This window comes from Toxorhynchites rutilus, chromosome 2, assembly GCF_029784135.1.
Source record: "Toxorhynchites rutilus septentrionalis strain SRP chromosome 2, ASM2978413v1, whole genome shotgun sequence".
NCBI lineage: Eukaryota > Metazoa > Arthropoda > Insecta > Diptera > Culicidae > Toxorhynchites > Toxorhynchites rutilus.
The window spans coordinates 200448036-200458389 of NC_073745.1; positions in this window are offsets into that span (position 1 = coordinate 200448036).

Sequence of the window (10354 nt, forward strand, 5' to 3'; positions counted from 1 at the left end):
AATGCGTCTTCAATTTTTCAATTCAATTGTAATCGCATTCGACTCACTCACTCACTTTTTAACTTCGTTTACTTGTTATACTTACTTTGGGGGAGCGTTATCTGCGCCATTGTCGTGTTTGTTTCCAATTTCCATTTTTTGACGTAGGACTACGTCTTTCATTTCTATACTGGGGTGTAAAATCAAAGTTTCGAAAACGAAAGCGTTACGCCGAAAACCGAGATTTTGAGTGTTAATAGCTCCTAAACAACTGAACGAAATGGTATGATAAACACTTCATTCGAAAGATAAAATGTCTACGCGTTCTATACTTGTTACTTTCTGATCCAAAAACTTGTTTCAATAGTCTTAAATTTGCTTTCAAAATAGGCTATTGAAATCACCAATCGGTATATAAGCGAGCGCCGCTCGGAAATCCACTCAGTTCTAATTGAACAGCGATTGGAGCATGTTGTCGCTGTTGTGGTGAAGCTCTTCATTTATCATGAAAGCGCGGATGAACGGTGTCACCAAGAGCCTGTTTGTGCACCTTAGGCCAGAAGGGAATCCATCAGGAGGAGAGTGATGCTACAAACGGTTCCCCGGAAAGATCTCGAAGCAGCCGCTACACACACACACATACACGCACGGAATTCTTTCCGTTTGGATCGAGAAAGATCCGGAAAATAATCTGCCAGTTCCTCTAGGAATTTAGAAATACATTCATGTGAAAGAGTTTATTTGAATGTTTTCTATCCATGTGACCAAATACATTAGGTTTTGTGATTTTTCAATCAATCGCAATCAACAGGATAGCTTCTGAAGATTATTCTTCCCCATCAGTAGGATATTTCCGTATCCAATATTGGATGCATAAAACCTTGTGCCTCCAACGTAACGCTCTCGTTTTCGAAGTTCTCCAAATATTCATTCATTCAGAATGAATTCAGATTCAACTTCATACAAATGATCTCTAAATCAACGATAGTCCTACGTCACCCTTGCGGTTATACCATAGATATAACCCACTTCCTGTTTTTTTTTTTAATTACTCCGTCTTTACAACGCGTGTTACCGCACCAAATATCGTATACTGAATGACGCGAGAAACCAACCTCAATCACGCAATGCATTAAAATTCTCTTTCTCTTTTTGTTGCAAAGCCCTGTCGGATTCTTTTTCTCTTTCGCACCTGTATGATTTAATAACTTGATTCTTTTATTTTCTTGCATACTACGCAACAACTTGCGTTCGTCAATCGCATACAATTTTGCGTTTCCTTACACTGTAATCTAAATATATATATTTGTGTGTTATTTCATCCACACTTTCAATCCTCCGAACTGAAATCCAAAAGGTATTTCAAATAATGGTGTCGAACATAATTCTTCAAATTTCATACAATTTAAACCGACTCATCACATTTCCCACATATGGGTATCAAACGAAAGGGATTGACTAGTAGAACACAGTTGTTTATGATAGATGCAAATCCAAAATGGTCGCCAGCACAAAATGGCGCCATATATATTTTTTTCCAAACCATATCAATATGGGTATCAAATGAAAGGGCATGACTAGTAGAATACAATTATTGATGAAAAATATAAACCCAAGATGGCGGCCGCTATAAAATGGTGGGTTACATATTTTCTCAGAACCCCATCAATATGGGTATCAAATGAAAGGGCTTGATTAGTAGAATACAGTCGATACAGATTAGCAGTAGACACAAAATGGTTGAATACATATTTTCTCAGAACTTCATCAATATGGGTATCAAATGAAAGGGATTGACTAGTAAAACACTGTTATTTATGGAAAATGCTAATCCAAAATGGACCACGTCAGATTTCCATTATCTACAGTTAGTTGTTTCATACCACGCCCCACGATTTTATTTTAGTCGCACCAATGCCCTAGATTAATAAGGAAAGGGGTGTGATAACTACTAACTGCTACTTGCTTAATTATTTTCTAGCTTTCAGTACAACATCTGTATTATTATGTTTAATCATGATGAAAACGTTTAACTTGAAATGTGGGGGGTCTTCGTAGCCACATTGGTTGCGCGTTCGATTAGTAAGCTAAATGCTAATGAGCCTTAAATAAATAAATGGGATAAAAAAAACAAAAACTTTGGTTCTCAAATGGGGATCAACACTAGGGTAGGAGCCTACCTGTTGGTCTCAAATGTTCCTATCTCACGCCTCCACGAAGATCATATGACTACATTTTTAGATCGGGCGTGAACTGGAAACACACACCTGGTCTTGGCTCCGAGAACGGGTGTCGAAAGTGGCTAAGTGAGGGGGTGCGAGCGAGTCAGAGCGCTATATCTCTCCCGGGGAAGGCCTCCCGGGTCATGGAGGCCTTGCCAACCCGCTGTCTCCCGGGCAAAGGAGATACACCCAGAAAATGGAGCTACGTTCACGAAGAATACTCAGAATGCGATCGCCCGAGGAGGGTCCCCGAACTGGAGCTGGTCCTGGAACGGGCGTAAGAGCGAGCGGCCAGCGGCTGGAGGGCGATGTGCAAGAGCGGGCCACCAGCCGGGTTCAACCCGAAGAGCTACCGCCACACGGAAACAGCAGCCATCGACATCACCAACGAAACGCTGCGCCTACGAGGCGTGTTGCGACTGTCAGACGACAGTCGTCCACACTTGTGGGTACTACTAGGCGACGGATCATGTGGACACATGAAATGAATGAATTCGTGATCTGCGCCTATTACATCTGCACTGCTTTGGAGACGGACATGAGCGGTCGCCCTCGAATACTCGCAATGTTCGAGGAAGCGTATCCAGAGTTCGTCGGGAGGCTTGACCAAAACGCGATGAACGCGAGGCGTAGAGCGATTGTACGCAACAATATGCTCTCCCAAACGCAAGTCGACGAGATCAAGCAGCAGGTGCAGAGAGAACTAAGCTCCAGAACAAGCAGAGCAAGCGATGTGTCGAGACGAAGTTCAGTACGGCTGAGCAATTCATTCGCGAGTGGGGCACGCGAATCAGCACCAGTGGAGGCCACAGTACAACAACCCCCTGAGCCGGAAGATCCACAGCCAGATCAACAACTACTACGCGATCTGGTCTTCCATTACGACGAGGCGATCTCACAGTTCCGCGACACGGACCCTTTGTCGCGCCCCAGGATCCCGAAGTTGCAGCATTCCCGCAGGCTGACAAGTGCAGTAAAGCTCATGAACGAGCACGTTCTTCCGCTGCACCTGGTTGATGCTGAGAACATGGAGGAGCTGCAACTGAAAGTTTACTGTGCTGCTGTGGCGACCGCCAAAAGTTTAGGATACCGTATTAGGCCAAGAGGCGGACTGCTCCAACATCTCCGTGAAAGGCGTGAGCCTCCATGGCGAAGGAGATTGGAGCAACGGATCCTAAACAAGCGTGCCGCAATTGGAAGACTGATGGCGTACAAAAGAGGCAGCAGATCGGCGAAATTATGTCGCCAAGTTGCTGTGATCGTGCGGCCTACTGAACTTCGCCAGCTGGGAGCTCACCAGCTGACGGAAAAACTCGACACACTGGTACAGCAATTGAGCGTCCTAACTAAACGGCTGAAACGTTACTCTGACTGCAAAGCGCCAGGAACAAAATCGGATGTTCAGAGATAACGAAAAAGCGTTCTACGACCACATTAGCGACGAGAAGCCCGACTACCGCGAAGGTTTGCCAGATATTAGCGATGTGACGAACTTCTGGGCTGGTATTTGGGAGACCCCAGTACAACATCGCGACGGGCAAATGTGGTTAAGACGGGAGGAGGAGAGTTGTGGTGAAATTGGAGAGATGCCAGCTATCATCGTCGAAGAGAACGATGTCCGCGAAGCCTCGCGGTACCTGAGGAACTGGGCAGCACCGGGCCCCGATGGTGTTCAGAACTTCTGGCACAAGAAGCTGACCGTCGCACATCCAAAGATAGCTGAGTGCTTCAACAAGGTGCTACGTGACCCACACAACCTTCCTGAATTCGCCACCCGTGGCGTCACATTCCTCCTCCCGAAAGACAGCAACACATTGAACCCATCAAAGTACAGGCCGATAACGTGCCTATCGAGTCTGTACAAGATATTAAGCAGCATCATAACCGCCAAAGTTTCTGCCCACTGCGAACAACACCATATCATCGCAGAAGAGCAGAAAGGATGCAGAAAAAATACGCATGGCTGCAAAGACCAGGCCATCATCGACGCAACCATAGTCGGCCAGGCGGTTTATAATCAGCGGAACCTAAGCATGGCCTATATCGATTACAGGAAGGCTTATGACTCCATACCTCACTCGTTTCTCGTCCGGGTATTGGAGCTCTACAAAATTGATCCCGTCGTCGTTAGGTTCCTGCAGCATGCGATGAGGCAGTGGAGCACGTCTCTGCACCTTAGTGATGGGGAAAATGTGTTGCAGTCTAGAACGCTGCAGATAAAGAGGGGGATATTCCAAGGCGACTCTTTCAGCCCGCTTTGGTTTTGTCTGGCACTGAACCCCCTCAGTAGGACGCTCAATAGAAACGGTCATGGCTATAAAATAAGGTATGGCGACGGCGCCCACGAAGAAGTGACCCATACCTTTTACATGGACGATCTCAAGGTCTACGCTGATTCACGTCAGCGTCTAGGTGTAGCTATCCGGGTTGTCGAAGACATAAGCAGGGACATCTGTATGGAGTTCGGCCTCGACAAGTGTCGCTGTGTCCACCTGCTGAAAGGACAACTTACCGAATCCGGAGGCTACGAGGTCTATGACGGCGAGTTTATAAGAGACATGGTTCGTGGCGAATCCTATAAATATCTTGGATTCCGACAGCTCACCGGGATTCGCCACTCCGACATCAAGACGGAGCTGCGAGACAAGTTCTTGAGTCGAGTGAACTGTGTCCTGAGGACTTTCCTCAACGCGGGGAACAAGGTACGCGCGATCAACACATTCGCGGTTCCCCTGCTGACCTTCAGTTTTGGTGTAGTCAAATGGAGCAAAACTAACCTAGAGGACCTTGAGAGGAGGATGAGGAAAGCATTCAAAGAGGCCGGAATGCACCATCCTCAATCGGCACTGGAGAGAGTTTCACTACCACGCAAAGAAGGGGGACTTGGAATCGTCGACATATCTGCACTGTGTGTTGCCCAGGTACGACAACTGCGCGAGTACTTCGCAGAACGCGCCAACCAAAACGCGCTATACCGGGCTGTCTGCGCCGCCGACAGAGGATACAGCGCTCTGCACTTGGCGCAAGCGGAGTACCAACTCAACTGCAATCTGCAGACAGTGGAGGAGAAGATTGCAGCTTGGAAGCAGAAGGCAGTGCATGGTGCCCACCCCCATCAACTGGACCGGCCACACGTCGACAAGGCCGCATCTAATCTGTGGCTAACGCGTGGTGAACTCTCTTCAGTAGTAGAAGCCGACATGATAGCCATCCAGGACAGGATAATGCCGACGAGAAACTGCAGGCGGTACGTCTGGCATCAAGACGTTGATGACATTTGCCGGATGTGCCATCAACCAGGTGAAAACATAGAGCACATTATGGGAGGCTGTCCCGTTTTGGCCAACGCAGCCTACACCGAGCGCCACAACAACGTGGCCCGTATTGTTCATCGACAACTGGCGCTCCAATGTGCTCTACTGGAAGACAACGTACCAAACTACCGGTACCTGCCTGCACCTGTCCTGGAAAATGACCGTTTCAAGCTGTACTGGGATCGCACTGTTCTGACCGACCTCTCGATCCACCACAACCGCCCAGATATAATGGTTTACGACAAGAGCGACCGCAAAGTCACCATCATCGATGTCGCTATTCCACTGAACCAGAATCTGGAGGAGACCCACGGTCGCAAAATCTGCAAGTACCGACCATTGGCCGTGGAGCTCAAGGAACTGTGGGGGCTAAGGGAGGTCCCAAGAATTGTTCCAGTCGTTCTCTCTGGAACTGGAATTATCCCGAAGACACTTCTGGAAGCGCTAAAGGTGTTGAACATCGAGAAGGAATTGGCCGGCATCCAAAAGTCGGTCATCCTTAGCACCTGCGCGATTGTCCGACAATTCCTCGGTCAGGACTAAAACAGCACGAGCATGCAGATACGTGCATTCCGCAGAGCCTAGTCCCCCTTTGGCATTCAGAAGCCCGGGGGCAGGTGAAAATTCTGGCTAGGTTCGCCTAGTTAAGAAGTGAGATAAGTCTGCCAAAAAAAAGTGATTTTTACTTATTTTGTTTTTTAGTTTTTAGTAAATTGTCTGTATCATTAGCATATTTCTCTACAATCAACAATTCCTTTAAAATATTCGATTTGCCTTTTTCATAAATAATCGTGTTCTACCAGTCAATCTCTATCGTTTGATACCCATATTGATAGGGGTTTGAGAAAATATGTAATCCACCATTTTGTAGCAGCCGCCATCTCGGATTTACATTTTTCATCGATAAATGTGGGTTCTACTAATCAAGCCCTATCATTTGATACCCATAGTGATAGGACTTTGAAAAATATATATACAGGGCGGACTCGATTATATATAGTTTTTAATATTTTTTCACTGTATATAATTGAATACTGTATACAATCGAGTCAAAAAAAAATTTTGACGTAGGACGACGTCTTTCATTTCTATACCGGGGTGTAAAATCAAAGTTTCGAAAACGAAAGCGTTACGCCGGAGATCGAGACTTTGAGCGTTAATAGCTCCGAAACAACTGAACGAAATGTTATGCCAAACACTTCATTCAAAAGATAAAATGACTACGCGTATCATAAGGATTATACTTATATATACTTGTTACTTTTTTTTTTCCCAAAATATATTTTTTATTAAGGCACATGTGGTGTTAGCCTGACGGGGCCGGGAGTCCAATATTTTGACAATTTTTGTCTTACAACTATGTTAGTAATATGTAACCGATTACTCGCGGTTGGCTCGAGGTTAGTATTACAAGTGTTCTCATAATTGGTATGTTGCAGTCTTCGATGCTCTGTACGTGTGCCCGACACGGGATACTTCCTATTAGGATGCAGCTGACCGTTATTAAGCAACGCCCCCCTAGTCTGTACCCCATATCTAGCGTGGTGCGTCTTTCTCGACTTGAGGAATCCAGGATAGAATGGTCACTAGCCGGCGCAATCATCAGCTCGTGTAGAGTTGTCATGAGCGGTACAACCTTTGGCTCTTGTTGAATGATCAGTGGACTGCACAACCTTCGGCCCGTGCATCTGTAAAAAGTGTGTGTATGTATTGCCGCGACTAAGTAAAAGTTTATCGATTGGATAGGAGGGATATGAAACGGGGACACAACGAAGGAAACATCATTAAACGTTGACATCGGCGTTTCTGAGGAACAGGTATAGATGAAGCAGAAGATCCGGATCCCGGCTACCTAAGATATCCCGGACGGGGATATCCGATTGTTTGCCTTGTGCTCTCAGTGCTCTAGAGAGCTGAGAGCGAGCAGCATGGAACCGGATACACGACCAGACAACATGCTCGATGTCGTGGTAGCCATCGCCACAATCACAAAGATTGTTTGCTGCGAGCCCAATGCGATAGAGATGCGCGTTTAGGTTGTAGTGATTGAACATAAGCCGAGATATCACGCGAATGAAATCACGACCTACATTCAATCCCTTGAACCATGCACTCGTCGAGACCTTAGGGATAATCGTGTGTAACCAACGACTGAACTCATCTTCACTCCACATGCGCTGCCAACTAACGAGTGTGTCCTGACGAGGAATGTGAAAAAATTCATTATAGGCAATTTGCCTTTCAAAAAGTGTACCTTCTGAAGCGCCCACCTTAGCTAGCGAGTCCGCTTTCTCCCTCCCCGGAATCGAGCAATGAGAGGGAACCCATGCTAAGGTAATCTTGAATAATTTTTCGACCAAAACACTCAATAGATGTCTTATTCTTGTTAGGAAATAAGATGAGCGTTTATCAACTTTCATTGAGCGGATTGCCTCTATTGAGCTGAGACTGTCTGAAAAAATAAAATAATGGTCGATGGGCAGTGTTTTTTTTTTTTATCCAAAATATATATTTTTATTAAGGCTCATATGGTGTCAACCTGACGGGGCCGGGAGTTCAATATTTCGACAATGTTTGCCTTATAACTATGTTAGTAATATGTAACCGATTACTCGCGGTTGGCTCGAGGTTAGTATTACAAGTGTTTTCGTAATTGTGATGTTGCTGTCTTCAATGATCTGTACCTGTGCCCGACAAGGGATACTTCCTATTGGGATGCAGCTGACCATTAATCAGCAACGCCCCCCTAGTCTGTACCCCATATCTAGCGTGGTGCGTCTTCTCGAGGAATCCAGGATAGAATGGTCACTAGCCGGCGCAATCATCAGCTCGCGTAGAGTTGTCATGAGCGGGCAGTGTTTCAATGATCCCTAGAGCATAGTATATCGCACACAACTGTACAACTGAATGAGGTCTCCTGGATGGGCACCCCACCATGTTCCGGTAATTGTTTGGAGAAAAATGATTCTTTGCTGGCATTTCTGTTTCAAATACGCAATGTGTCTCCCCCAGGTACACTTAGAATCAAAATATACACTCAGGTATTTGAAAAACATAGAGTGTTGGATCGTTTTGCCGGATAGGTGAAGCTGGAATTGGGCGGGTTCGTGCTTCCTAGAAAAAACGACCATTTCAGTTTTCTCCATAGAGAATTCGATACCCAGCTTGAGGGCCCACGTGAACAGATTGTTCAGGGTATCTTGCAACGACTTTTGCAGAACGACGGGATTAGTACCCGTGATGGAAATAACTCCATTGTCTGCAAGTTGTCTCAGCGGGCAGTCTCTAGTTAGACAATCATCCATATCATTGACGTAAAAACTGTACAAGAGGGGGCTTAGGCAGGAGCCTTGCGGTAGGCCCATAAAACTGTAACGAGAAGATTTTGAGTTGCCATGAGAGAAATTCATGTGCTTTTCTGACAGTAAATTGTACAGGAAATTATTCAGAATTGGTGAAAGTCCACGATTATGAAGCTTCTCTGAGAGAATTTCCATGGAAACTGAATCAAATGCCCCTTTGATATCGAGAAAAACGGAAGCCAATTGTTCTTTGTGAGCAAATGCGATTTGGATTTCAGAAGATAGCAGCGCGAGACAATCATTCGTCCCTTTACCTCGGCGGAAGCCAAACTGCGTATTTGACAGCAAATTGTTCGTTTCGACCCACTTGTCCAAACGAAGTAGAATCATTTTCTCTAACAATTTGCGAATACAGGATAACATTGCAATCGGCCTATACGAGTTATGATCGCAAGCCGGCTTGTTGGGTTTTCGTATGGCTATCACTCTCACTTGTCTCCAGTCATGCGGGACAATATTCAGCTCCAGAAACTTGTTGAACAAGTTCAGCAAACGCTGTTTTGCCAAGTCGGGAAGATTCTTCAACAAGTTGAATTTAATCTTGTCCGACCCCGGAGCTGAATTGTTACATGAGAGGAGGGCAATTGAGAATTCTACCATCGAAAAATTCTCATAATCGCATTGGAGCGGAATATCGCGTACGACGCTTTGTACAGGAACAGAATCGGGACAAACCTTCCTTGCAAATTTGAAAATCCAACGGTCAGAGTATTCCTCACTTTCATTGGTATGGTTCCAGCCACGCATTCTCCTAGCCGTATTCCAAAGAGTACTCATAGCGGTCTCCCTTGACAAACCATTGACGGATTTCCGCCAATATCCACGCTTTTTTGCTTTAATCAAACCTTTTAGTTTGGCTTCTAGAGCTTGGTACTTTCGAAACCATTCCACTAATCCAGTTTTCCTGAATTTTTTGAAAGCGGATGATTTTTCAAGGTAGACCTTTGAACACTCCCTGTCCCACCAAAGTGATGGAGGACAACGTCGGAAAGTGATAGCCGGTACACGTTTCTTTTAAGCTTGAAGTGCGCTATCGTAAACCAAACTTGATATAAAATTATACTCTTCAAGGGGAGGAAGTTCATGCATCGAAATGATTGCTTCAGATATTAATTCTGCAAATTTTCTCCAGTCAATATTCTTCGTGAGGTCATACGCAATATCGACTGACTCACTAGATTTTGATTCATTGGCGATCGATAAAATTATTGGTAGGTGATCACTACCGTGGGGATCTTGGATTACCTTCCATGTGCAATCCAGGGATAATGAAGAAGAGCGGAGAGATATGTCTAGCATGCTTGCCCGTGCAGGAGGGTTGGCTATCCTAGTTGCTTCCCCAGTATTTAAAATTGTCATGTTGAAGTTGTCGCACAGATCATAAATCAACGTGGCACGGCTATCATCATAGTGTGACCCCCATGCTGTTCCATGGGAGTTGAGGTCACCTAAGATTAACCGCGGCTCCGGCAATGCC